Source organism: Taudactylus pleione, unplaced genomic scaffold, assembly GCF_031769625.1.
Source record: "Taudactylus pleione unplaced genomic scaffold, aTauple2 ptg000054l, whole genome shotgun sequence".
In the NCBI taxonomy this organism is placed as follows: Eukaryota; Metazoa; Chordata; class Amphibia; order Anura; family Myobatrachidae; genus Taudactylus; species Taudactylus pleione.
The window spans coordinates 305885-331309 of NW_028284456.1; the positions used below are offsets into that span (position 1 = coordinate 305885).

A 25425-nucleotide genomic window follows, 5' to 3' on the forward strand; every position below is an offset into this window, starting at 1 on the left:
ACCTAAATGAATACGGCCATAAGGGTTTACCTAATAAATTTAGAAAATAATCTATGTAATGTATATTAACCACTTGCCTGGCACAGTCGTATCAGATACAACCACACCAGGCTGGGCTTTCCCTGACATAGTATCTGATAGGACCAGTCAGAAATGCCCACTAGGTGGTTGTGGGAAGCTAACCTTCCCGCAGCCGCCTACATCAGAGGGACCTTCTGGTCCCTCTGCAAGCGTGACGGCCTCTCCAGTGTGTCCCGATCACTTTGGCCGCAGTGATCAGGCACAGTCGGCAACCCCCCTCCCATAGAAGCAGCAGCCGCAGCTGTAACCCGATCACTGTGGCCAGCAGTGATCGGGCAGCCGGCTCCACCTCCTTCAGTAAAAAGCAGTAGCAGCGGCTCTGGTAGCTGCCGCTGCTATGCATCCGGGCCGCCAGCGGGACACCCTCCCGCTGCGGCTCCGGAACTACAGTGATCACTTATATACAGGAAGCAGCAGCCATGGCTTTGGCTGCGGCTTCCATGTACCCAGGCAACCCAGCACACTCCATCCGGCCTCAGCGCCTCCTCCTCCCCAATGATGCCCGTTTTTAGAAGAATAGATAGATCTCCATCCATCTCCTTATCTCCCGATAGATATCACAGAGCCTCTGATTAGGGATGGCATCCGACCATCGATGGTTTGCAAACAAGAGGTTTGCCATTGGTGGTGGCCATCAATGTTGCACAATTGATGGCAACCCTCACTCGATGTTTAGGAAACATTGGCAGTTGGTCTACACAAATCTCAACCAATCGCTAAACAATTGATGGCTTCTAACGATGGTTGAACCATCGATTGTACAGCTGGTCAATGGCCATCACTACAGTATATAAAAAAAAAAAAAAAAAAAAAAGGCTATTTTTCTGGTATACTGTGTTTTACAAAAATATTTTTTCCAAATAAAATAGTGATTGATAGGTCAAGAACATCATTTTAAAACTTAATTCAATCATAAAAGAAATCGACAATTTGAGAGTGGTTTTCGGAAAAAGAATTAGTTAAGTGGTTAAAATATTTTATAGACACCGCTAAACAAAGTTTATTTAAAAAAAAAAAAAAACCCCACTTAAAAAAAAAAAAGTTTATTTCTACTGTTTTTGATTATATTTATAAAAAACATAATTTAGAATATACAAAAAAAAAAAAAAAACACACCAGTTAAAAGGCCCCAGATGATTGGTGGCCATCCCCTTGCTGGGGATTAGTAGCCTAAAATGTACAATTTTTTATCTCAACAAATGACTTCCAATGTTTTTTGCAATGAGTTCCTGTACGCATAGCCTTCATTTTTATTTTTTGCAGATATGGCTATGGACAAAAATTGTGAATTCTGGATCGGCTATAAATAGAACTGTACAGAGAGAAGGAGTGTCTTTGAAGAGCGAATGCCAAAGTCTGCTCTAACAAGCCAAAAAGAATAGTGCCCTCCAGGAATAGTCTATTACAGCAAAAGTCACCATAGCAAAGCCTCCATCGAATGGGTCCATTAAAAAAAAAAAACAGAATTTGTGGACAGTGGCCCTGATTCAGAGCCGGACACTCTGACCAGACCGCTCGCTCTGAATCAGGGCCGTCCTAGTTAAATTTGGAGCGGCCTTTTGGACGCTCGCAGAGCTGTGGGTTACCACCCACAGCATATGCGAGCGTCCGTGATGATGGTCGCGATGGTCAAGACCATCGGGCTTGCGACGAAAGCCTGCGGTAGGGTCTCGGTGACCGCAAGCCCTGGAGTGATTTTGGCTCTATCAGAGCCAAAATCACTCCCACTGACATCACTAGTGATGTCAGTGGGGCCGGACCCAGACTGTAGGCGTTCCCATGGGAACGCCTCCGTCTGTAAGCCACGCCCCCGGCACGCCCACCAAAGGGGGTGTGCTGTCACTCACCATCGACAGAACGCCCCCTTTGGTGCGAGACCCGGAGCGACAGCTTGGCTGTCGCTATCCGGGTCTCGCGCATGCGCACGACGGAGCTCCCTCCGTCGTGCGCATTTGGGTTCCATCGACCCGCTTGCAAGCGTCATGCGCTCGTGAGCGGGTCTGAATGAGACCCAGTGTTCCTTAAAGAGCACTCGAAATGCAAGGCTTCAATGTCATCGGGAGCAGGTGACATCCACCATCCAACTCTGTGGTACTATGAGTTGTTCAAGTTCACACTGGACCAGGACCCGCAGCGCCCATACCGGAGCTCTTTGGATCCTCGTTATGTAGAAGAGGCAGAAGATTTTGAAGAAAACATCCAGCATTGATTTGGTAAGTGGTGACAGTGCAAATACCAAGCCTGTTCTGTAACCCACAATTCTGGTCACTATACAATAATTTTAGTCTTTCATCCTGCCATGGCGCTGCCCCCACTCCATTAAAATAGGTCAGGTATACTTCCCTGACGTGTTTTGCATGTGCAGTGGATGCTGCCTCAGTAGACCACCGATCCATGTCCTCTGGGTGGCCTGGGTCATTTGGCATAGGTGTGGTTGTTTTACTTTGTCAGATGGCAGGCTACAGCATGCCAAGACAATCCAGTCCATCTTGTCCACACGCAGGTTGATGGCTGTGTGGAAGCGATTGCTCAGAATGCCAAACGCATTCTCCAAAATATGGTGTGCCCTGGAAAGCCTGTAGTTGTAGATACGCTTCTCCTTGGTCAGCCCCATTTGTGCATATGGCTTCAAAATGTGTTCTAGTGTGAAGGCCTCATCAGCCATGAAGACAAAATTAAAGCCCATCCTTAGTTTCCTCAACAGACGGTAAATTGAGGCTTTTGGAGATTAGCTTGTTGTAGGAAGCCATCTGTTTGAAGGACCCACCATCCGAAACACAATCATTCTTGCCAACATCCACAAATAGAAAATCGTAGTTTGCAATGACCACAGCCATGAGAACAATGCTAAAGAATACCTTGTAATTATAGTAATAGGATCTGGTGTTGGCAGGTGGGGTTATGTGCACATGCTTGCCATCTATCACTCCCCCACAGTTAGGGAAGTTCCACAGTCATTCAAATTCCTCAGCAATTCTTTTCCATTCCTCCATGGTTGTAGGGAACAAGAAATAAAAAATAAAAATTAAATGCATGGACCTTTATGCATAACCAATATTTTACAGACTTCAACCCCTGACCTGGACATGGATGTGACCCAAGAAATAAGCAGCATTGCTGAAAAAAAACCAGCACATAATTCCACAGAAATCTAATTGACAAAGTAGATTTTTAGAAAAAGCCAAGAAAGTGCTCCAAAACCCCCCAGATCAATTTGATTTGCTAGTCTCACATTAGGGCAATATGCCACATGGCTTTGGAGCAACAGCTCCAATTTAATTGGCAAACCTATGATCTTGTTATACAAGGCGACAGTGACAGACCTAAAAAGAGCACATTCATTTGTAAGCCACAACATCCAGTTAGCTATAGCTCTATCTATCTATATCTCACACACACACGTGGCCAAAATTACAGACTTTTTGAAATTTGAATGTTTTTCAACTTTGAATGCTTATAAAAAATTTTACACTTCATACAGTGCAATGATTCACATATCAAATGAAAGGAAATGTAATGCTGAATTCAACACAAACAGAGGTCAAATATTTGCATTACAAGGGAAGTTATGCAGAGAACATACTTAGGGTGAAAATCTGTGTACTTATGATGTTACTGTCCTATTAGTATTTTGTTGTGTATCCTTTATTTTTCAAGACAGCAGCACAGTGACGTGGCATTGAGCCAACCAATGTTTGGAGCTCTTCCCTCTTTATTATGTGGTGCCATGAGACAATTATATCCTCAATTAAATTGTAATTTATTGGATGCATGCCTCAGATGTACCAGTTTTTTCAAACGGAACCACAAATGTTCAATGGGGTTCAGGTCTGGGCGGTTTCCTGGCCATCCCAGCACCTGTATGTCATTCTCCATGAACCACTGTTTGCATATCTGTGCAGTGTGGCAGGGAGTTGAATCCTGTTGGAAAAAAAATTAAAAAAATGGGATCTTTTTCCAGATAATGCCCCCTGATAGAAGGTAGAAGTTTTACTTGTAGAATGGTGTCAATGTACTTTCTGCTGTTCAGTGTGCCATCTATGACAAAGGTGGCCTATAGCATCTGCTGTCATACATGTCCAGATCATAACACTTGTAGGATTCTTTGTTGTCGCTTGAATGCAATCTGGATGTACCTCTTCCCCGATACGACGTCTCACATATTTCCCCCCCCCCCCCCCATCACTACCAAATATCGATATCTTAGTTTTGTCACTCCATATCACTCGTATCCACTGACCTTCTGTCCATGCAATGTGTTTTTGCCCACTGTATTCTTTTCTGTCGCTGCTTTTTATTCAGCAATGGCTTTTTTCGGGGAATCCTACCAATTAGGCCAACCTCTGTTAGTCTTCTCCGTACCGTTCTTGCACTGACAAAAACACCAGTTGCACTCAGTTCACTGCTAATGGCCGCAGATAACATCCATCTGTTCCTGACGCAAATTGTTTTATTCTCCTATCAACAGCTGTTGTGCACTTTTTCCATCCTTTTCCTTCTTTGTTCTGTATAGATTGTGTTTCTTGATCGTGTAAACAAACTTTCGTACTCCTGATGTGGTCACATTCACACCAACTTCTCTCGCAATTGCTGCATACGAATGACCATTTTCACGTAACACCACAATCCTGGATTGTTTCCTGGGTGATCAGTCACCACTTTGCCTGGACGACATTGTTGCATTTATTTTTTACACCATCAATAGCACTAAAGAATGCACACAAACATCCAACCATAATTGCACTTCAGTAACCAACTTTATTCTGCAAAATGAAGCAGCCAATCTGACCTTTCCCACCTTTGAACATGACCTTGCACCTGCTCATAAACGACAGCAGATTGGTCCTCAGAACGACAATTCCAATTAGCTGGTAGTAGTCAATCCACTTCGCACGCATGTGTGCTTCTCTCAGACTGAAATTAGCATAACTTCCCTTGTAATGCAAATATTTGACCTCTGTTTATGGTGTTGAATTTAGCATTAAATTTACTTTCATTTGATATATGAATGCGTGAAGTGAAAGTTTTTCTAAGCATTCAAAGTTGAAAAACATTCAAATTTCAAAGTGTGTCCGCAATTTTGGCCACGTGTGTGTGTGTGTAATTAGTAAAAAAATATAATTATATAATATATATATATATATATATATATATATATATACACATACACACACACACACACACACACAGCATTAATGCAGTTTGAGGAAGCAGATGAGGACTTAGTTTTATAATGTGTCCTATATATGTACCCCAATTTTCAACAAAATTTATCATTCCCAATAACTGTGGTGCTCTATGATATATGCTGATCCTGCCACTCATTTGAGTAGGTCATTAAACACTTGCAGTAAGGGCAGATTGTAGCACCATATATCATAGCCACCAAAGTTATTGGGAAAGCTAAAAATTATTTTGCCAATATTTAAAAAGTTTGGTTATATTAGATGAATGCAAGAAAAAAAATGCAGTTTACTTTTGACAGCGCACAGTTTGTACCTTTATAATAATAAAATGTAATGTGCAAGTATAAAAAAAAAAAAAAAAAAAAAAAAAATGGTGTTTACCTTAAAGTACTGCTGCCTCAGGACAGTACTGGTGGTTTGCAAGTCTCTGGAATGATTAGGCCCAAAGCTTCAGGAGAGACGAGGGAGCCAAAACCTCCGGTCAGCAAGGGATCATCCTGTAGCCAGGTACTTCAGGATACCAATCAGCCTCAGCAGAAATGGTCCTATGCAACTTGATATTCTGCCCCCGGATGAGGGAGTCACCAGACGCAGCAACTTCCGGAAGTTTGCATCATCCATGCGCAGGAAGTTGTGGTAGTCATCCAGATTATTCTCCCGAATCTCCACAAGCAGTGCCATGAGAGAGAAAGTCCCTCTCTGCAGCAGCCACTTTTGTCCATCATGATCTCAGGGATCTCCTATTCTGGGCCATCTCACTATAAGCTACTAACATCACAGTCACAGCATATGATGCCCGAACTCTATAGCAGAGTATCAATCACAAGACAATGTAGTAAGAATAGGGATTTCCATCAGTGTTTTTACCATCGATGTTGCCATTGATGGTTATCTATTGCATAGTTTGTTACCATCGCTGGTTTCATCAACTGATGGTCATCACTGTTCTTTGACTGACGGGCCTGTGGGCCAATCAGAACCTAGGTGTAGGCTTCACAGGTGTCTGGGGCAGAGCTACGCTCTGTGTCCAGGGACATTGATAAAATAACAAAATCACAAATTCGGTTTTGCTGTGCCATCGATGGAGAAACCAGCTGTATTACTGTAACATATCATGAACTGAAAACACTTATATTTCTGGATATGTCAGCAATTTGTTCTTCAGCGTAACATTTATAGAGCTACCAAATATGCATATTTTGTGGTTTGGTGTTGTATGCAAGGTAACTAAGTGACTTACACACAAGAAGCACCTAACAGACTTTACATTTACTAAAAATTCACTGAATTAAAGGTCATAACATTTTACCGCCAAGTATATTGGAGAGCTTTTATTAAGCCTGTGTTGCTCTCTAAACCATTTGCCACCTTCATTGGTCATGCCAGTGGTGGAACTAATCAGCAGTGGGCCCAGGTGCAACAATATGCACCCCCCTCGCCCCCGACACTGCAAATCAGGGAGTTTTTGCGCCTGCCTGAGGAACACATCCAGAAAGTGGGCGTGTGGGGGGAAGGGGACTGTGACCACCATTCAATACAGAGAACATCACAGCCTCCTCCATTTAATAACAGTGGCCATTGCAGTGACTGCCAAACAATGACCATTAGTGACCAACATAAGTGATACACCCCTCACAAAATTCACGCCACACACACCACCTGCTCCCCCCCCACCCAGGAAAAAAAAATATATAAACACCCCACACACTTCTCCCCATTGCATAAATACATTACATTTTAACAGCTCCACTGGGACTTACCAGTCCAAAAGGGGGATCAGTGTGGTCCCTATTGAGCTCTGCGGCACAGGAAAGGAGAGACAGGGGTGGTGTCCAAGGCAGGGATAGGAGGGTGTAGTACAATGACCCTTCACAAAGTGCTGCAATGAGTCAAGAAAAAAAAAAAACCAAACACACCTAAAACTACATGCTCTGTGGGACCTGGCAGCTCACTCGCACGAGGCATCTTGCGCTGTATGGTGTATTGAGGCTGGGTGTATGAGGACACATTTGTAGGCATCATCCCTTAGCTAACATTTATTATAGCACTAGCATATACTGTAGCACCTTACAATATACCTAGACACACAAGATTTATAAATAAAAAGTTCAAATAGACCCCATGCGGTAGAATTACTGAAGTGCGGGTTTTTTGAAGTGGAGATGTCACCCATAGCAACCAGATTCTACTTAACATTTATCTATGACTTTATAAAGGATTTCTTAAGTAGAATCTGGTTGCTATGGGCGACATCTCTACTTCTAAAGACCAGCACTTCAGTAATCCCCCCCAACACTGTCTCCCAAACTGGTTAAACTATTTCACATTTGCTTTGACTATTTTCCAGACCGATGCAATTGGCAATTTTAGGAAACAAACTATGACACTACTGGCAATGCTTTGCCTCATCTAGTGCCAGGAGTTTGTACCCTACATTCTAGTTACTACAGCTCCAGAGTCTGAAACACACCAACGCTCTGCAAAGTCAGGATCATGAATATGCAGCTAGGGCAATAATGCCCATTTTTTAAAACCGTAAAGCTGGGTACACATTTAAGGCGCATACACACTGGACGATGTGTCCATTGAGCGGCATCGGCAGGAGCATGCTGTTAAGTGCACACACACTTTCAGATCCCAGCAACGATACCAGCAGGGGGGGGGGGGTATGCGTGTGCATTGTCCATTGTTTCCTCCATACACACTGAACTATGTGACCGATATATCATACACCATTATCGTCCAGTGTGTATGTGGCTTTAGCGATATTTTGAACAATTGCCCGACTCCAGCGGATAGGAACGACAAGTCTTTTAAATCGTACAGAGTGTATCCACTAATCCACTATTGGGCAATGCGCGCTCTCGTGGGATATCAGCCACATTGTTATTTTGGCCCCTGCATGTAGTGCCGACCTATCGGGCACTCAGGCACTGGATCATCTAATGTGCACAGGCCGCCCCATATGTCAAACCTTCAGTGGGGGTGGGGGTGGGGGGAAGGTTGTCGCCCATAGGATCGCTGGGTACACACATTTAGTGTGTACCCAGCTTATAGAATCGTGTGCTTAGTTCATATCTGTACTTCAAAGTTTAATTAGCCCTATTAAAGAGGGATTTACACACAAATGACCCACACCCACATTTTAGCATGTTTTGGGTAGAATTCAATTGTTTCCAGCCCCCATCCCTCCATTTCAGCTCGCAGCCCCAGAGGGGTGCGAGCTGAAATCAGCGAAAAGTGACCTGTTTGGGCGCCCAAACTGCACTTTTAGCGATCGCGCCCAGCACTTTGGTCAGGGTTAGCAGATTTGTGCGGCTAAACCCTACCACTTTGGGCGCGATCAGCTGGAACATTTGAATAGAGGCCCGCGATCTCCCGTCACTTTAGATGGAGAGATCCGGGCCACGAAAACAATTGAATTCTGCCCTTTGAGTCTCTGAAAATCCAATAAAATAATCTAAGACATGTGATATGATTTAGTAAGCTCGTTTATATTTATGAAATAATAATGGTACAGGGCTGATCTTAGTACAAGTTTATATTTTCCTATGTAATGGATGGGAATGCTTAGTCCTATTTTGTGCTGCTCAGAGTGAATTGCCAACAGAGGTTGACAAGCTGGGCAACATTTCTCGCTTATATTGGAAGATTATAAACAGACCAATGCAAGCCATTTCTGGTCATCTTTCACCTATATCTACAAATATGTACAAACACGCTATAGTGGATAGCAGCCATTACATGAAAGCAGTTGTCAGGCCTCAAATACTGCATTACTTGCAAACTGTCCAGAATCAGCTGTGATTTTATATAATGCTGGCTTCAAGTACAACAATGTTGCAGCATGAGGACCAAATAATTACATCTGCCCAGCTTAATATTACCAGGCATGTTTGTAGATTGGAAAGTGAAAAGCATTAAAAAGGAACAGTTGGTAACAGATGTACTCAATATACAACGGTGTGGGCTGGTTGATCGCCCAATATATCTTTTATGCGTCGGCCAGTGTGTACGAGAGACAGCGTTCACAAACCAAAAAAATAAAAATAAAAAATCGCATCAGCTGTGCTGCACAGTCAATGCCAAATATATCTACAGATATATTGGGGCAGCGAGCTGTGTGAACCGTACAATTTCTGCAGAGGCCGCGGAGAGGGGGCGTCACATGCCCCCCTGCCAGATTATGGTTTGTTCAGTGGGTATTAACAATCATCATCTGCAGATATATTTGCAGATCATTTGATATACAGCAGTTTGCCCTTTAGTACAGTATGTTAGTATGTGGACGCCCGCTGGTCGTTTTTAACATCAATCATCGCCCGAACATGACGGTCAACCTGACGACCGCCATTAGGTTGCCATGTTCGGGGATGATTGATCTGCATACACTGAACATTCAGTGTATGCAGTTCACCCCGCGGGAGAGAACGGCGTTGTAATCGTGCCGTTATCTCCCACATCGTTAAGTGGATGGGCAACTTAATGGTCTCCTGATGCAAACACCATCAAGTAACTTTAAAAAAATAAATAAATAGATGATCGATACAGCACCAATATATAAAGGATTGGATGGAACAACCACTTACTATTGTAACCCCCACTTTGCAATTACACCACAGAAAGTATTACATAAAGCAGATTGTTTATATGCTATAGCAACCTTACATGCACATTGCAATTACAAGCATCTCATAGGATCTTAAACTAATTCAGGCTATTTGTTTTTATGCTTAAAATTACTCAAATTATAAAACTACATTATAAGAAAAAAAATAAAAAAATCTTTTCATCATTGTCTGGCACCACAAAACTGTACAGCTCCAGTCAGATAAAATCATAGAACAATACTCATAGCAGTAGTAAAGAAAAGACAGACAAAGTAGGTGCCCAAAGAGCATGGAGCTTTGCCTAGGTAATAAGAGCTTGTGTGACAATAACATGGCGATTCAATTGTTTCGGGCACCCCGGCTGGGTGTCTATACGATTGGGCACCAGATGGAGCATTTCAATTGTTGCTCCGTTCGGAGGCCTAAAGCCACAGGAAATTAGAGACAAGTATCAAAAAAAATAAAAAAAAAATCCCCTCGCAGCATGCCCCGCGTCACTCTGCGCATGCGCAGATGGACTCCCGGGGTCATAAACCCAGAAGTCCTCAAGGCGGCAGGGATCGCAAAGGACAGGTCTTATGGGAAGAGCTGTCCTTTGCTGTACAGATCACATATGTTAGTGCATACATGATCTGTACAATTGCGGTATCCAGCAGTAAGTTTTGCACTCTGTTAGTGCATCTCGCCCTGTAGAATTTAGAATAGACTGTAAAGACAGGTGAGGGGGAATGCCAGATAGTTAGAGGTTGCCGTAGCCTAGGCAGGAGAAGAAGAGAATGGAGGGGCATATTCAGTGATTATTTGAAAGAAGTTGACAAGACCAGGAATGGTTGTTCAGAGGTCAGAGACAAGAATCCCACCAACAAAGGCAGCAAATATAGTGATATTGCCAACTTTAAGGGAAACCATCAGGGGTTTTAACACTAGGAGACAGGGGACATACTAAAGCTTTAGACAGCACTGGGACATCCAGGTGGTGACAAAGGCAGTTGGGACATAAGTAGAGGTAAGCACGTGTGTCTTCAGCTGCGAGAAAGCAGGGCTTTGAGGAACCACAGGAGTGGGAATGACAGCGAGAATTTGTCAATAGTAGAAAGACCAGTATCCCATTAGCCGCGGCTAATTACCACCGATGGGGCTATGCAATTATCCCGAAAGTCGGCACTTAAAATCAGGGATTGTGTTTCATCTGCCTCAGGCAGGCAAAACAAAATCCCAGAAGTCAGCCCAGTTTGTGTCCACGATCATGAAAACCATAGGTTTCATGGACCCTGTGTGTTTCACGAACAAGATATTTCTCATGAGAAAGGGGCTTTAATTGGATAGCCCAATAACACCCATCAGGCAAAAGTAGTGTTAAAAGCTTGTTTTTTTTCTTGAGAAAAATGTTCATGGCTAATAGGATACCAGCCAAAGAATGAGTATTCAGAAAGATAGAATGTGAACCAGGAAAGATCAGCACTGTAAAAGCCAAGAAAATGAAGGTGTGCAAAAGGGGGTATCCAGCTGATATTATGAATGTCAACAGTTAAAAGGTCAACATGGTCCTTCGGTCGACCACCAATATGTAGAGAAGAGGGACCCTTTGACTTAGACATTAATGTATCATTGGTCACTTTAATAAAAGCAGTCTCTGGAGTTTAGAGTGCACGTCTGATTGCAGAAGCTCGAGAAGAGGTTAAAAGTTAGGGTATAGAGTTTTGATACAAAATCGTTGTACTCTGGAAGCAGAGAAGTAGGGCAGAAGCTGGCGAGTGAGGAAGCATTGAGAGATTGTTTCCTGAGGATAGGGGAGCATATGAGAGATGTGCTCTAAGTTTCAGGATGGGGAGTGCATAGGTAGAATAAACAATTTGACGGTCTTGTTATGAATGGATCTATAACTACATTTCTTGTGAAATTTCTTGTGGATCTCTAACTAAAGTTCTTCAGGGCACAGAACCTTATACAGGTAGCACTGCACACCAAAGAAGTCAACTTGTTCACTTCCTTCAAGAAACTTGTTATGGAGGTCAGAGGCCACTGGAGAGCCATAATCTTCTAATACTACAGGAGTGGTCTGCGACAGGAGAGTTTGTACCGATTGCAAGCTGCTTTTTGGGAGGAAAATCCATCCCAAACCATGGTGTTAGAGTGGTTTGCAGAATTCCTTTGTGGTAGCAGGTCCCTGGCAGATTAGGAGCGCTGCAGCCGACCTGTGTCTGCCATCACCAAGGACACGTTTATTCCAAGAGGGCCATAGGTGAGGTGGACCCCGGGGTGACCGTGACAAGATAGGCATCTCATCAGGATCAATCCGCTCAATACTCTACGAAAAGCTTGGCCTACACATGGTTTCTGCATGCGGTCAGCTGACTCAAGAGAAGGAGGCTCGGGTGACTTAGAGCTGCAACATGCTGGCCAGGTTTGATGTCTGTCACTCAAACTCAGAGTTAGTCAGTGGTGATGAATCCTGGATCTACAATGTAGACCCAGATACCAAACAGTCAGCCAAGTGTACCCCAGTAGGTGCGTCACCATAGAAGTTCACATGCAGCCAGCTTGTCCAAAGAAAAGGGTAGCTGTTTTTGTGGCCAAGACAGGTCATGTAGCTTATGTAACACTCATGCAGCAGCTAATGTAGCAGTTACTGGGGCCTGGTATGCCAACCAATGCCTGCTGAAAGCCATTTCCAGGTGCAGTCCAAGAACTCTCGTTCATGCTGCCCTTCTCCATCACAACATTGCCAACAAATTTAGGAGAGTGGTAGATTACCTGGCCCATGAACACACATCTAGGAGCTTGATCACCCACCATACAATCCAGACTAGGCCCCCTGCGATTTCTTCATGTTCCCACAAATCAAGTGTAAGAGGTGTGAGATTAATTTTGAGTCACCATAAGCTGCAGTGGAGACCTTCATCCAGAATGTAGAAGACATACTTGCTTCGGATTGGTCAAGCTGCTTTTCCAAGTGGAGCGCATGCAACTTTGCATAGTCTCCACTGGCGAATACTTAAAAAAAAAAAAAAAAAAAAAACCTTAAATGTTCACTTTGTTTGTAAATAGAATACTTTGTGTGCATCCAGAAATGAATTGAATACCCCTCATTCTTGGAGAAAAGGGTACCAGTGGAGGGAGACAGGTTGCAAAGGTAAAGCAAGCTGAGGTGACCAAAGAAAAACGTGAATGGAGTAGGTGGATGGGGTTGGGTACGCGATCCCTGCATGGATAATGCTGGCGGTCAGAATCCAGGCAGCATAATCCCGAAGGTGGAAATTCCTACGCATAAAGTATTCTAACCCTTCCCTTAACCCAACCTTCCTGCAGCCTAACCCTCCCCCTAGTGCCTAACCCTACTGTCAGGTTTGCAGCCATTGGGATTCTGACTGCAGAGATGCCAGTGTATGTGGTGTGATTCATAAAAATTTCTCCTGATCAATGCCACAAACTTACTTTTATACTTGTGTTCCCGTTCATTTTTCAAACAAATATCAACATGTATATCTAGGTTTAGAGTAGTATGAAGAGCACACATCAGCCATATATTTGCATGACAAATCCAGACTGCTGTTGTAACATTATAGACTTCCATGAAGCAAGTTTGTGGAAGAGATGTATTCCTGTAGTCAGTATAGGCAGCTGGAGCAGTTATTCCCACCCATAGTGAAGTATAGAATAACATCTCTCCCCACTGAGAGGCCCCTTCTGTGACGAAAAATTTTTAAAAAAAGTTACATGCTCTATGTATGTTAAAATTAAGTTTCTGCTACTCCGTAAGATTAGAAAGATACTTATACATTTTTCATGACCGAGTAGACCACTAATTCAAAACACATTTTACAGTCCCACTCATCATTCCACAGGTTATGTTTAAAGCTCAATTAATTGTTTGAAACATCCCATAAGACATATTCTACCACTAATTAGGTATTAACAAAGTTATTGCAGTAGTTACATTTACTATATGTTAAAATACAGTGCTGTGACTTTAAATTGTTTAAAAAAAAAAAAAAAGTTATAAATATGGAATGATGCAATATATTTGGGCAGATTCCACAAGGCCTCAGGCCAAGTAATGAAACTGTCGCTCTTTAAGAATGCAGCAATAAAAGTTGTAGAAATAGAGTCTAGAATATGGTGTTATGCACGATTTCAGCTCCACCTATTGTGTGTCATAGACATCAACACTATATTATTGACCTATATTTTGTTTAAAGATAGTTAGATTAGTGCCAGGAAAAAAAAAAAAATAATAAGAGTTTGCACAATGTCTAACAGATAAAGGAGTTTAACAAACTAATGTTTATGAGCATATATTATACATTTGAAAAGCACATATATTGCTGCATCTTTACCATTTTATTCTATTTTTTTGTTGCACCATTTTCTAACCTATAGGAGTTGTTTTTCTTACATACTGTACCTGCTGATAAGCACAAACAAAACAAAGTGGGTAATAAGGGTAATTTTAGAATTCCATAATCAGTATTGATGAATTCTAAAGCACTACCAAATCTCTATACTCTTACATATAGGACCCCATATGTCCAATTATTGCATGCTCCAAACTTCAGATTTGAAGTTGGCTTTATACACATTACCAAGGGATACATGAGACACAATGATTAGTCGCAAATGACATTTATACTGCTTAAATCTATGTTCCAGCTACACTACCACCAGACAATATTAGTTGTAACCAGATAATTACGTAGTACTTATGCTGACTTCATATGCATACCACAAACTGCAGGACGCATCACTGAAATCTAGTAATGTTAAAGAGAGTGTGCCGCAGTAAATACAGGTAGATGCATCACCAATATTCTATTACAGGCTTGTATACTTCTCCAGACTGTGCTATAGACATGCACACGCTGCAGCAATTATTGCTGTGTAAGGTGATCACCTGAGCAGATAGTTCAGCACTGTGTACAAACAGGGCAGTCATGGCAGCCGTCTAGAAGCCCCCACACATAGCTCCATCACAAGAGTGGGGCACTGTGGCATATGTGAACTGGGGTTTCTCTGTGGCACAATGGGAACTGGGGGCACTACAGTGTGTAACTTTTTTGATGCTGGGAGTATTTAGACATTCTAGTTTTTAATAATATCGCCAATTTTATTGGAAGGGGTCCCAACAAACCTTAATTTGGGGGCATATGTATCAAAGCTTGATGTGAGATAACATTGCAAGATATAAATCACCAACCAATCAGCTTCTAACTTACATTTTGCAGGCTGTGTTTAAGAAATTATAGTTTGGTACCGATTGGTTGGTGATATATATTTTACAATTTTATCTCACATTAAGCTTTGATACATATGCCCCTATGTCCAGTGTATATATGCAAATTGCTTTACAGAGGCTCAAACTACTCCCTGTACCAGACACAATATGGTTGTTGTGAACATCGCGTTTCACGTGCTGCTTTTATTTGTCACCATATCAGCAGCGCCCCACTAACAGTACCTGTCTCTCTGGGACGGGGGGCATCAGAGTACACTGGGCACGCAGAAAAGTCATTCCGTTTGCTTAGAATAAATCACTTTGAGATAGATATATATCCTATTTATCTCCAAATATAAAGAAACCTCTGACAGGCCACTTCTGAATTGAAAGGTGGGCGTTGGGCAAAAACTCAGGGGAGGAGGGTATTATGAGAGAGGGGCTGTGGGTCAGTAACAGCCACAAGAGGAGTGTAAACAAGTGAACTTCATTCTTCTCTCCACCCCCAAAGTCTAGTGACACAGCCAAAAGCCTGAACTCCCTCCTCCCCACTCCTGTCTCACATTGCAGGAGAGAGAGTGGAGAGGGGGAGTGTGCACGATGCAGCAGCTCTGGGAATTTAACCGAAGACTAACAAATTGCAGGGATCACACATGTTGCAGCATTGTAGCGGTAGCAGCAATGTGTTTATCAGAGCGCTGCGCACACCACAATACTGCCATCAGGACCTCACACGTGGAACAGATTAACACAGGACAGTGCTGTAGGAGTGTCGCTGCCATCTGGTAACAGCTCTGTGGAGGTTTCCTAAAAACACGCGTTTGGAGTTTAACAAAGTTGTAAAGGAGGAGGGTTACATAGAATTAGGCTAGCACATTTACACGCCGCCCAGTCAGCATATAGTATTCAGGAAATAAAATCTATCTAGATGTATTGTGCTGCAGAGTGGGACCAGGCTCCAGTGTGTGCATGGGGAGTGGGCTATGAGAACAGCACGTCCCATGCACTGGCCTATGCAGGGAAGCACTGGAGCGCAAGGGAACCTCCACCACGCGTGATGACTAGTTGGGGATTTGGATAGTGCTCTCCCCACTACATCATCCCCCCTCTCTGTGCTTTCTTCCAAACCCCAGGAGTGAGGATGCCCCATTCAACAGCCAAAAGCAATCGGAATTCCAAAACCGCACAGAGGCAAAAGTACACCGATAATAAATACAAATAATCCAGGTTGCACAGGGTTACAGTACCTGCTAGATGTCTTGTGTCCTATGGGCCTGGATAGCAAAATCCCCCCAGACTAAGCTGAAAATGACCAGTTGTCCCCTTATCCAGTCCTCCTGCGCCTCTTACTTCCAGCACTTTTTTTCTTATGTCAAACTCCAGTTACTATTAAAAAAAAAAAATCCATCTACCCAACAAAATCCTTGCATACAGCGTCTCTCAGATAGAACAATATGTAAAAAGAGCTAAAAACTTGCTGGTGGGAACTTGTAGTGCTGATAAATAAGGCTCATTTGTATCCTCTGTGCTTAGCGGTTCTTTATATGTCCCATGAATTCCTAAGTCTCTGCTGCTGCAGTATTCGCTCTCCTTGTGCTCTGCACTGCTAGGCTCAGCTGACTCCTCTACTCAGGATGCAATGCTGCTGCCGCCGCCTCCCTTCGCTCCCAGCCCCGGGTCTTTTAAACCCTCCCCTACCAGCTCACTACTAAGCCGGGAGCGAGCAAGGGGGTGGGAATGTCAGTGCACAAGACAGGGCAAGGAGAGACTAGGAGAGAGGGAGACAGAGAGACAGAGAGAGTCTCACACAGTCACACACTAGGTATAGCTGTACACAGTAATAGGACAAATAGGTTATATAAGGTCTACTGAGAAGAAGGTGAGAGAAAACAACTACGTTGAAAATCATGTAATACAAGATAGAGCAAGAGCTTTTTGGCATAACGCAAATAAAGTAGCTATATGATATCCAAAAATATACTGGTAGGTTAATAGGCTCCTGACAAAAAATTAACCCTAGTGTGTAAGTGTGTACATGTGGTAGGGAATATAGATTGTAAGCTACACTGGGGCAGGGACTGATGTGAATGGCCAAATACTCTCTGTAAAGCTCGGTGGAATATGTGTACGCTATATAAATAAGTGGTAATAAATAAATATGTAAAGTAGACAATAAAAACATACATGAACATGTGGCAACCAATGCAGAGCTCAACTTTAGATGCTAAGGGGCCTATGTAACAAGCTGTTTTTTACATACAATTATGCAGAAACTGCCGTTTCTGCATACATTTATGTATTGCTCCTATATAACTTTGATACATGTGCCCCTAAAAGCACAATACAGGAGATTTAGGCCCTCATTCAGAGCCGTACGCTCTGAGCAGAGCGCACGCTCTGAATGAGGGCCGGCCTCCATGAAAATGGAGCGTCCTTCTGGACGCTCGTATAGCTGTGGGTCACCACCCACAGGCTATACGAGCGTGCATTTTGATGGCCGCGATGGTCGAGACCATCGCGACCATCGAAATTGCGAGCCGGAGCCTGCGGTTGAGGTTTTCAACCGCAAGCTCCGGAGTGATTTTGGCTCTATCAGAGCCAAAATCACTCCCACTGACATCACTAGTGATGTCAGTGGGCCGGCTTTTGACGGGAGGCGTTCCCGTGGGAACGCCCCCGTCAGGGAGGCACGCCCCCGGCACGCCTACCAAAGGGGGCGTGCTGTCAATCAACATTGACAGCACGCCCCCTTTGATTGGACACAACGAGCGAAGGACTTTCCTTCGCTCGTCGCGTCTGGCGCATGCGCACGACGGAGCTCCCTCCATCGTGCGCATGCTCAGTCCAGAACATCGACCCACTTGCGAGCGGACAGCCGCTCGCGGGTGGGTCTGAATCAGGCCCTTAGATTGTAAGCTCCTAGGAGCAGGGTCCTCCTCCCCACTGTCTCACAGCCTTCTTCTCTAACACTTCTATGACAGCCTTCACCTTCAGAGCTGTACTGTGTATGGAGAATTGTGTTGCTAATTGTAACTTGTGTTCTGTTTATATTTTGGTTACTGTAATGTAATGTTCTGTGTACGCTTTACTGTATGTACGGCACTGCGGACCACTTGTATAAATAAAATGTAATAATAATAATAATTTCACAGATAAATAAAATGTAATAATAATAATAATTTCACAGAAATTATTATTTCTATAAATAAAATGTAATAATAATATAAATAAAATGTAATAATAATAATAATTTCACAGAAATCTCTGGCATAGTGCTAATTAGCACTTCAGATCGCAGTCTCCATTATTATCAATGGGGACTATGATCTGACCCCTATGTACTAAACTCCAAAAAGCTAATCTTTACTGAGTTTAGCCCCATTAGTTTACACCATCATCAGATGGTGTACACTACTGTAAGCCTATGGGGCTCTAGGGGCAGCAGAGCGATCTTTCGATCTCTCACTTGCAGCCCCCAGCTTGCTGACAATGGGCCTGATTCAGAGCCGAACGCAATTAGCGCTCGCTCGTTCAGAAAAAGGGGGTGGCTATTCAAATGAACCGTTCGCTCTGTGCGGTCTGTTGCCGCCTCTATGTCTGAACGAGCGAACAAAACATGCAGACGTTTATTTGAAAAATACGCCCCCTGGCCGCTCGCATAATACGTCATGTCCGCTATTTATTAGATTAATCGAGTACATCGAACAGCGTATGAACTGCTCGCTATTCTTGTGGTTGGTTTTTGCTACCACTATATTGCGAGCAGTTCTGACTATAAAACATCCAGGTGACGTGGTCAATGACGCTGCTGTAGTAATTATGCACACCCATAAAACGCCCGTTTTGACCTTTAAGCACGCCTGCGTTCTGATCTCCACTCCCCATTTTCAAGCACCTTCCTCTGTTACCACCCACATACGCCTCCTCATGTCATTCAAAATAGCAGGCATTCGCTATATAGCGAACAAATGATTTTCGGCCGCACTGACTGGTTCGCGCATGCGTATTAAAAACCGTACGCATGCGCAGATGGGTGAACATCGCTCGGAACGATCGTACTGCCGCTTACGAGCGGCTCTGAATCAGGCCCAATGTGCGTATGTGCAGTGTCAGGTTCCACAGGAGAAGTCTTTCACTTCTTTCACAGAAGGAGAAGACTTCTAGAATTTGCCGGGGATATAACTTGCAGGGACAGCGGTTACCGCAACCACTGTCCAGGGCCAGTTGTAGACATTGTGGAGCTCAGGGCGAAGCGTTCCTCTGCACGCGCTGAAAGTGTCCTTGCGGAACACCCCCTTCCCCCAAGCTCTCCCCTCGTGACAAATAATTGCCATGTGCAGTAATGCGCCTTACACATTATGGGGGTCATTCAGCCCCACTCGCGAGCGGCAGTACGCTCGCAAGTGGGTCGATGTTCCCCACTGCGCATGCGCACGACGGAGGGAGCTCTGTCGTGCGCATGCGCGAGACCCGGGGAGCGACGGGCTTCCCATCGCTCCGGGTCTCGCACCAAAGGGGGCGTGCCGTCGATGTTGATTGACAGCACGCCCCCTTTGGTGGGCGTGCCGGGGGCGTGCCTGCCAGACGGAGGCGTTCCCATGGGAACGCCTACCGTCTGAAGCCGGCCCCACTGACATCACTAGTGATGTCAGTGGGAGTGATTTTGGTTCTGATAGAGCCAAAATCACTCCAGGGCTTGTGGCAGGGAGACCCTACCGCAGGGTCTCCGTCGCAAGTCCGATGGTCGCGATGGTCAAGACCATCGCGACCATCTTTTTGGACGCTCGTATATGCTGTGGGTGGTGACCCACAGCTATACGAGCGTCCAGGAGGACGCTCCATTTTAATGGAGGAGGGCCCTGATTCAGAGCGAGCGCTCTGGTCAGAGCGTCCGGCTCTGAATCAGGCCCTATGTCTTACACAGTAATGCCCTTTATGCCACATGCAGTGATGCCCTGTATAACACATTGTACCACATGCAGTAATGCCCTTTATAACACATTATGCCACACGCAGTAATGCCCTGTATAACACATTATGACACACGCAGTAATGCCCTGTATAACACATTATGCCACATGCAGTAATGCCCTGTATAACACATTATACCACATGCGGTAATGCCCTGTATAACACATTATGCCACATGCGGTAATGCCCTGTATAACACATTATGCCACACACAGTAATGCCCTGTATAACACATTATGCCACACACAGTAATGCCCTTTATAACACATTATGCCAGATGCAGTAATGCCCTGTATAACACATTATGCCACACGCAGTAATGGCCTGTATAATACATTATGCCACACGCAGTAATAACCTGTATAACACATTATGCCACGCGCAGTAATGCCCTGTATAATACATTATGCCACACACAGTAATGCCCTGTATAATACATTGTGCCACACACAGTAATTCCCTTTATAATACATTATCCCCAATTTAAATTAAGCCACACAGTAGTCCCTTATTCATGTCATGACACACAGTAGTGCTCCTTATACAGAAGGCCCACAGTAGTAATGACCTTAATACAATGACCACAGTAGTAGTGCCCCTTATACAATGCCCACAGCAATGGTGCCCCTTATACAATGCCCACGGCAGTGGTGTCCCTTATACAATGCCCACAGCAGTGGTGCCACTTAAACAATGGCCCCAGTAGTGGTGCCCCCCATGCAGTGCCCTCAGCGGTAATGCCCCCATTAGTAATGCCCACAGTGTTAATGCCCCCAGTAATAGTGCCCCATTGGTAATGTCCCTTATAGTTGTGCCCCCAATAGTGCCCACAGTAGCAATGCCCTCTATAGTAGTGCCCACAGTTGTAATGCCCACATTAGTAGTGCCCCCAGTAGTAATACCCCCTATACTAGTGCATTCAGTAGTAATGCCCACTATAATAATGCCTCCAGTAGTAATGCCCACTATAGCAATGCCCCCATTAGTAGTGCCCCCTATATTAATGCCCCCATTAGTGGTGTCCACTGTTGTAATGCCCATAGTAGTAATGCCCCCCTATAGTCTTGCCACCAGTAGTAATGCCCCCCTATAGCCATGCCCCTATAGCCATGCCCCCTATAGCCATGCCCCCAGTGCTGGTGCTTCTGGAAAAAAAATACAAACACAATACTTACCTTAAGCCCCACTCCTGCGTCCTCTGCCGTCCGGTCCGACCGCGGCTCCACCACGGATCTATGGGAGAGACATCATGATGTCCCTCCCATAGTGCTCTCTGCGGGAGCCGGAGCTCAGGATTGAGCTCTGGCTCCTCGGATCTCTAGGGGGGACGTCATGACGTCCCTCCCATAGTGCTCTCTGCCGGAAGCCGGAGCTCAGGAGTGAGCTCCGGCTTTCGGCTGCCACTGCAGAGAGGGAGCCGGGTGCCCGCTGATAACAAATATCAGCGGGCGCCCAGCAAATGGAGCCTCCCTGCGGAGGGGGGACCGGCGCTGGTTTTTTTTACTGGGATTTTTTTTTTCTCTCCTGGGAACTCAGTGATGCCCTCTAGGGGCCGGCGCTCCAGGTGATGGCCCTGTTAGCCCGCCCCTAGAACCACCACTGCCACTGTCCCTGCAAGTTCACCTTTGTACATAGCGCAGATTTTTTCATTAAAATATGCCCGGCGAGATGGATGGATATTAATCGCGGCTGGTCCGCGATTATTAGTACATAGTCCCCTTAATGGATAAAAAAAAAAGTTAAAACCTGAAATATACTACGAAAATGCATCCACCAGCAATACTTATACCTAGACCTTTATAAACATGGATAATACTGATGTTATCAAAGGCAACATTATTCAGCCTTCAGTTTCATATTACAATAAATTAAAAATTCAAATGAATAGTGTGCCTAGCAATGCCATTATTTCTGTTTGCATGAAAAACAATGGTACTCACAATACTCTGGTACCCCTTTTACACCAGGGTCTACCCGGGTCGCAGGTCAGTGTAAAAGGGTCCCTGAAAAATAACCCGGGTCAAGTGACCCGGTAATCCAACCCAGGTAGCTACCAGGGTTCGATCCAGGATGGACCCGGGTAATGGTGCAGTGTAAACGGCGCGATCCGGGTTATCCGACCTGGGTCATTCCTAAAATTAGCTGATTGTTAGCTGTGGAGCAGTCATCTCCCACTTTTTATGACTTCACAGGTTTAGCAGGGGAGACCTGGGTTCAGTGTGAACAGGATTGACCTGGGACTGGGAGTAAGCGAGATCGAAGGTGCAGTACAAATGGGGTCTTACCTGAGTCTGGCCTGGGTTGGAACCATGTCCAAAAACCAAGTTCGGAACCGGGTTTTTGGTGGAAAAAAGGTAACACATACTGTATATACACAATAGACTAGCTTCCCCAGTCAGTTATTCCAAGCTTCCATTTCACAGATTAAATAATTACCTATCTCTGTTGTATGTATAGTATCAAAAGCTAGAATTATTATTCACTACTGTTTTAGGGCTCTCTTTACTATGCTAGCAATAACTAAGATTTATTTTTATTGTTGCTTATAACAGGAATGGGAAATCTTGTTTTGCTCTTACTTAACTGGGGAAGCTAGTCTATTGTGTATATACAGTATGTGTTACCTAGCCTTTACATAGGTGCAGTGCACTGGAAGCCTGGATATTCCTATATTCCTTATCGCCTGCACACCCAGTACACACTAGGCTTATTTTTTTATCAGAAACCAATTAACCTACCAATACATTTTAGGAGTGTCAGTATTAAACTGGAGGAAACCCATGCAAACAGGAGAAGAACATAAAAACTCCACACAGAGGGCCTGATTCGGACCCGGTCGCAAGCGCTGAGCGCTCGCAACCAGGTCGATGGTGGCCCAGAGCGCATGCGCACCGTCGTGCGCATGCGCAAGACTTGGACAGCGACGGGCAATCTGTCGCCCCAGGTCTCGCACCAAAGGGGGTGTGCTGTTGATGTTGAGTGACAGCACGCCCCCTTTGGTGGGTGGGCCGGGGGGGTGGCTGCCCAGACAGAGGCGTTCCCATGAGCACACCTACCATCTGGGGGCGGCCCCACTGACATCAAAAGTGATGTCAGTGGGAGAGCTTTCGGCTCTGTTAGAGCCGAAAGCTCTCTGGGGCTTGCGGCCATGAGACCCTACCACAAGGGTCTTGTCGCAAGCCCGATGGTCGCGATGGTCTTGACCATCGCGACCATCATCCTGGCCACTCGCATTAGCTGTGGCTGGCAACCCACAGCAATGCGAGCGGCCAGGAGGCAGCTCCATAAAAACAAAAAGACGCACTGATTCAGAGCGAGCGCTCTGTCACTCTGAATCAGGGCCAGAGTGTGCTCTGGTTAATAATACAATTTATGACTTCAGGGCTGTGATGCAGTAACGCTAACCACTATATGTTATTCAAATGATTCAAATCAAATAACTTACTTAGATTTGTATACAATGTATCTGTGTAATATTATAATTATTCAATAATTTACAATATTTGCTGGTCTAAAAGTAAAATTATATATTTTTTTATTTGTATTTGATCTGCAATAGTTTTATAAAAGAATACCACACATTTTATCTCATCTCTCTTAACTGATGATCATTTTTGGAAAACATTTTTTATTATAGTTTGTGCTGCCTTCTAGTGAAAAAGAAACCTATCCTAAAGCTGTGTCTATTTATGGGCTGCAGATTTCAGCTGACCTTTATCAAGTGACTTTGAAAAGATACTGTAGTATCATTGCTCTCCCTCCCTCTTACCTTCAGTAGAATTACAGCTGACATAGGGCCTGATTCAGTGATGTACGCTAATGTTACCGCAGCTGAGAATTTCTACGCAGCTACTGGGCGAAAATATGCAAATGTCACCGGCACCAAGAAATGTATTGAGACGCCCACCTGCGGCTTTGCAAATCAAAGCATATGCATACAAAGACGCAGCATTGGTCGCAGTTTCTTTGATTATTGGTCTTCTGAGTGACCCTATGGTCACGCTGAATGGTCGCGGGAAGTGACGCCGGAGACATTTTTCTTGCCTACATAATTGCAGACGAAGGATGTAACATGCCCCCCGAAATGGTCACGACACACCTGCGTTTTTTCCTGCCACTCCCCGTTACTTCCAAAATGCACTTTGCAAATAAATCCGACATCAATAATGTACCTTGACATGTTCGTGGTGCAGTTTACACGCATGTGCTGTTAATTTCTGAAATCTGTAATTGTCGGCATTACGCACAACTCTGAATCAGGCCTATTATACTTAGGGTGCATACACACCAGGACGATATCGGCACGATTTGGTGTATCGGCACGACAAATCGTGTATATCACCTAATGTGTATACACAATTCCGCGCTCCCACTGGTCGCATGCGTTATCGTGTGATTGGCTGTGCTGTACAGTCAATCACACGATATCGCATGTGGTGCAATACATATTAATGAAGGACAGAACAAGTAATCAGTCCATCATTCATTAAATTGTGCAGTGTGTACCGGCAATCATGCGATGTCCAGGGTGAAGGCAAATCGCCCTGAACATTGGCATGATTGCCGGTCGTTTAGGTGTGTTCCCAGCTTAAGTTAAAACAATAGTATTGCACACTGCAAAAACAAGTAATCCTTAAACTAGGTACACACCTGAACGATGCAACAAACGATGTGATGGCCTATACATATTCACTTATAATGATTTGATCCCAGAACACACGTTACGCATTCTTTGGAACAGTAGCACAATATATTGTGTCTGGGGATTGTATCCAATTCCTTTGTTTCTCCTGAACAGTATGTGTGGTAGTATGTATAAACTGCACAATGTGCACAACATTGTACATCGCATCGTCCCATCTGACATACAGCACATCAGATGGGATGATGCGATGAACAACATGTGTAAACGATATATTGGTAATGCAGATTGGTCAAAACTACCAAGATTGCATGATATATTGTACAATGTTTGAACATAAGCTTGAGGAGTATAAAGTAAGTATTCTATGGGGTCAATGCAAGGGGGGCAAGTTGCAGCTGCGTAGAAACGCCAGCGATGGCACCTGAACTAGGCCCCTCCAACGGCCGATCTCGCCCTAACCTCCGGAAATTTTGTCTGTGAGCCTGGCGTGTGCTGGGCTAGGGAGGGAGGCAGGCTGCCATCTCCCTGCCTGTTGTGCTGCTTGTTTGCAGTATAGCAGGCAGCGGCAATGGACAGGATAAAAAAAATTCAGGAAGGGGGGGTTGGCCTGATAAACCCCCCCCCCCTTTGGATCAAATGATGCAGAAACAGCAGTTTCTGCATAACTTTATGTATTTCCACTATAAACTGCCTAATGCAAGAGATTTCACGCACACCTCC

The 25425-nt window shown here is 44.4% G+C and overlaps 1 protein-coding gene across 6 annotated transcripts in view; it reads right to left on the bottom strand.

The window, feature by feature from the left end:
• The window catches only part of GRB10 (growth factor receptor bound protein 10), a 283037-nt gene extending 266305 nt beyond the window's left edge, over positions 1-16732 (bottom strand). For all 6 annotated transcript variants that reach the window (XM_088464156.1, XM_088464147.1, XM_088464146.1 and 3 more), the window contains exon 1: positions 16337-16732. The gene's annotated coding sequence lies outside the window, so the exon portion shown is untranslated. The remainder of the gene's footprint in view (positions 1-16336) is intronic.
• Between the last annotated feature and the right edge of the window lie 8693 nt (positions 16733-25425).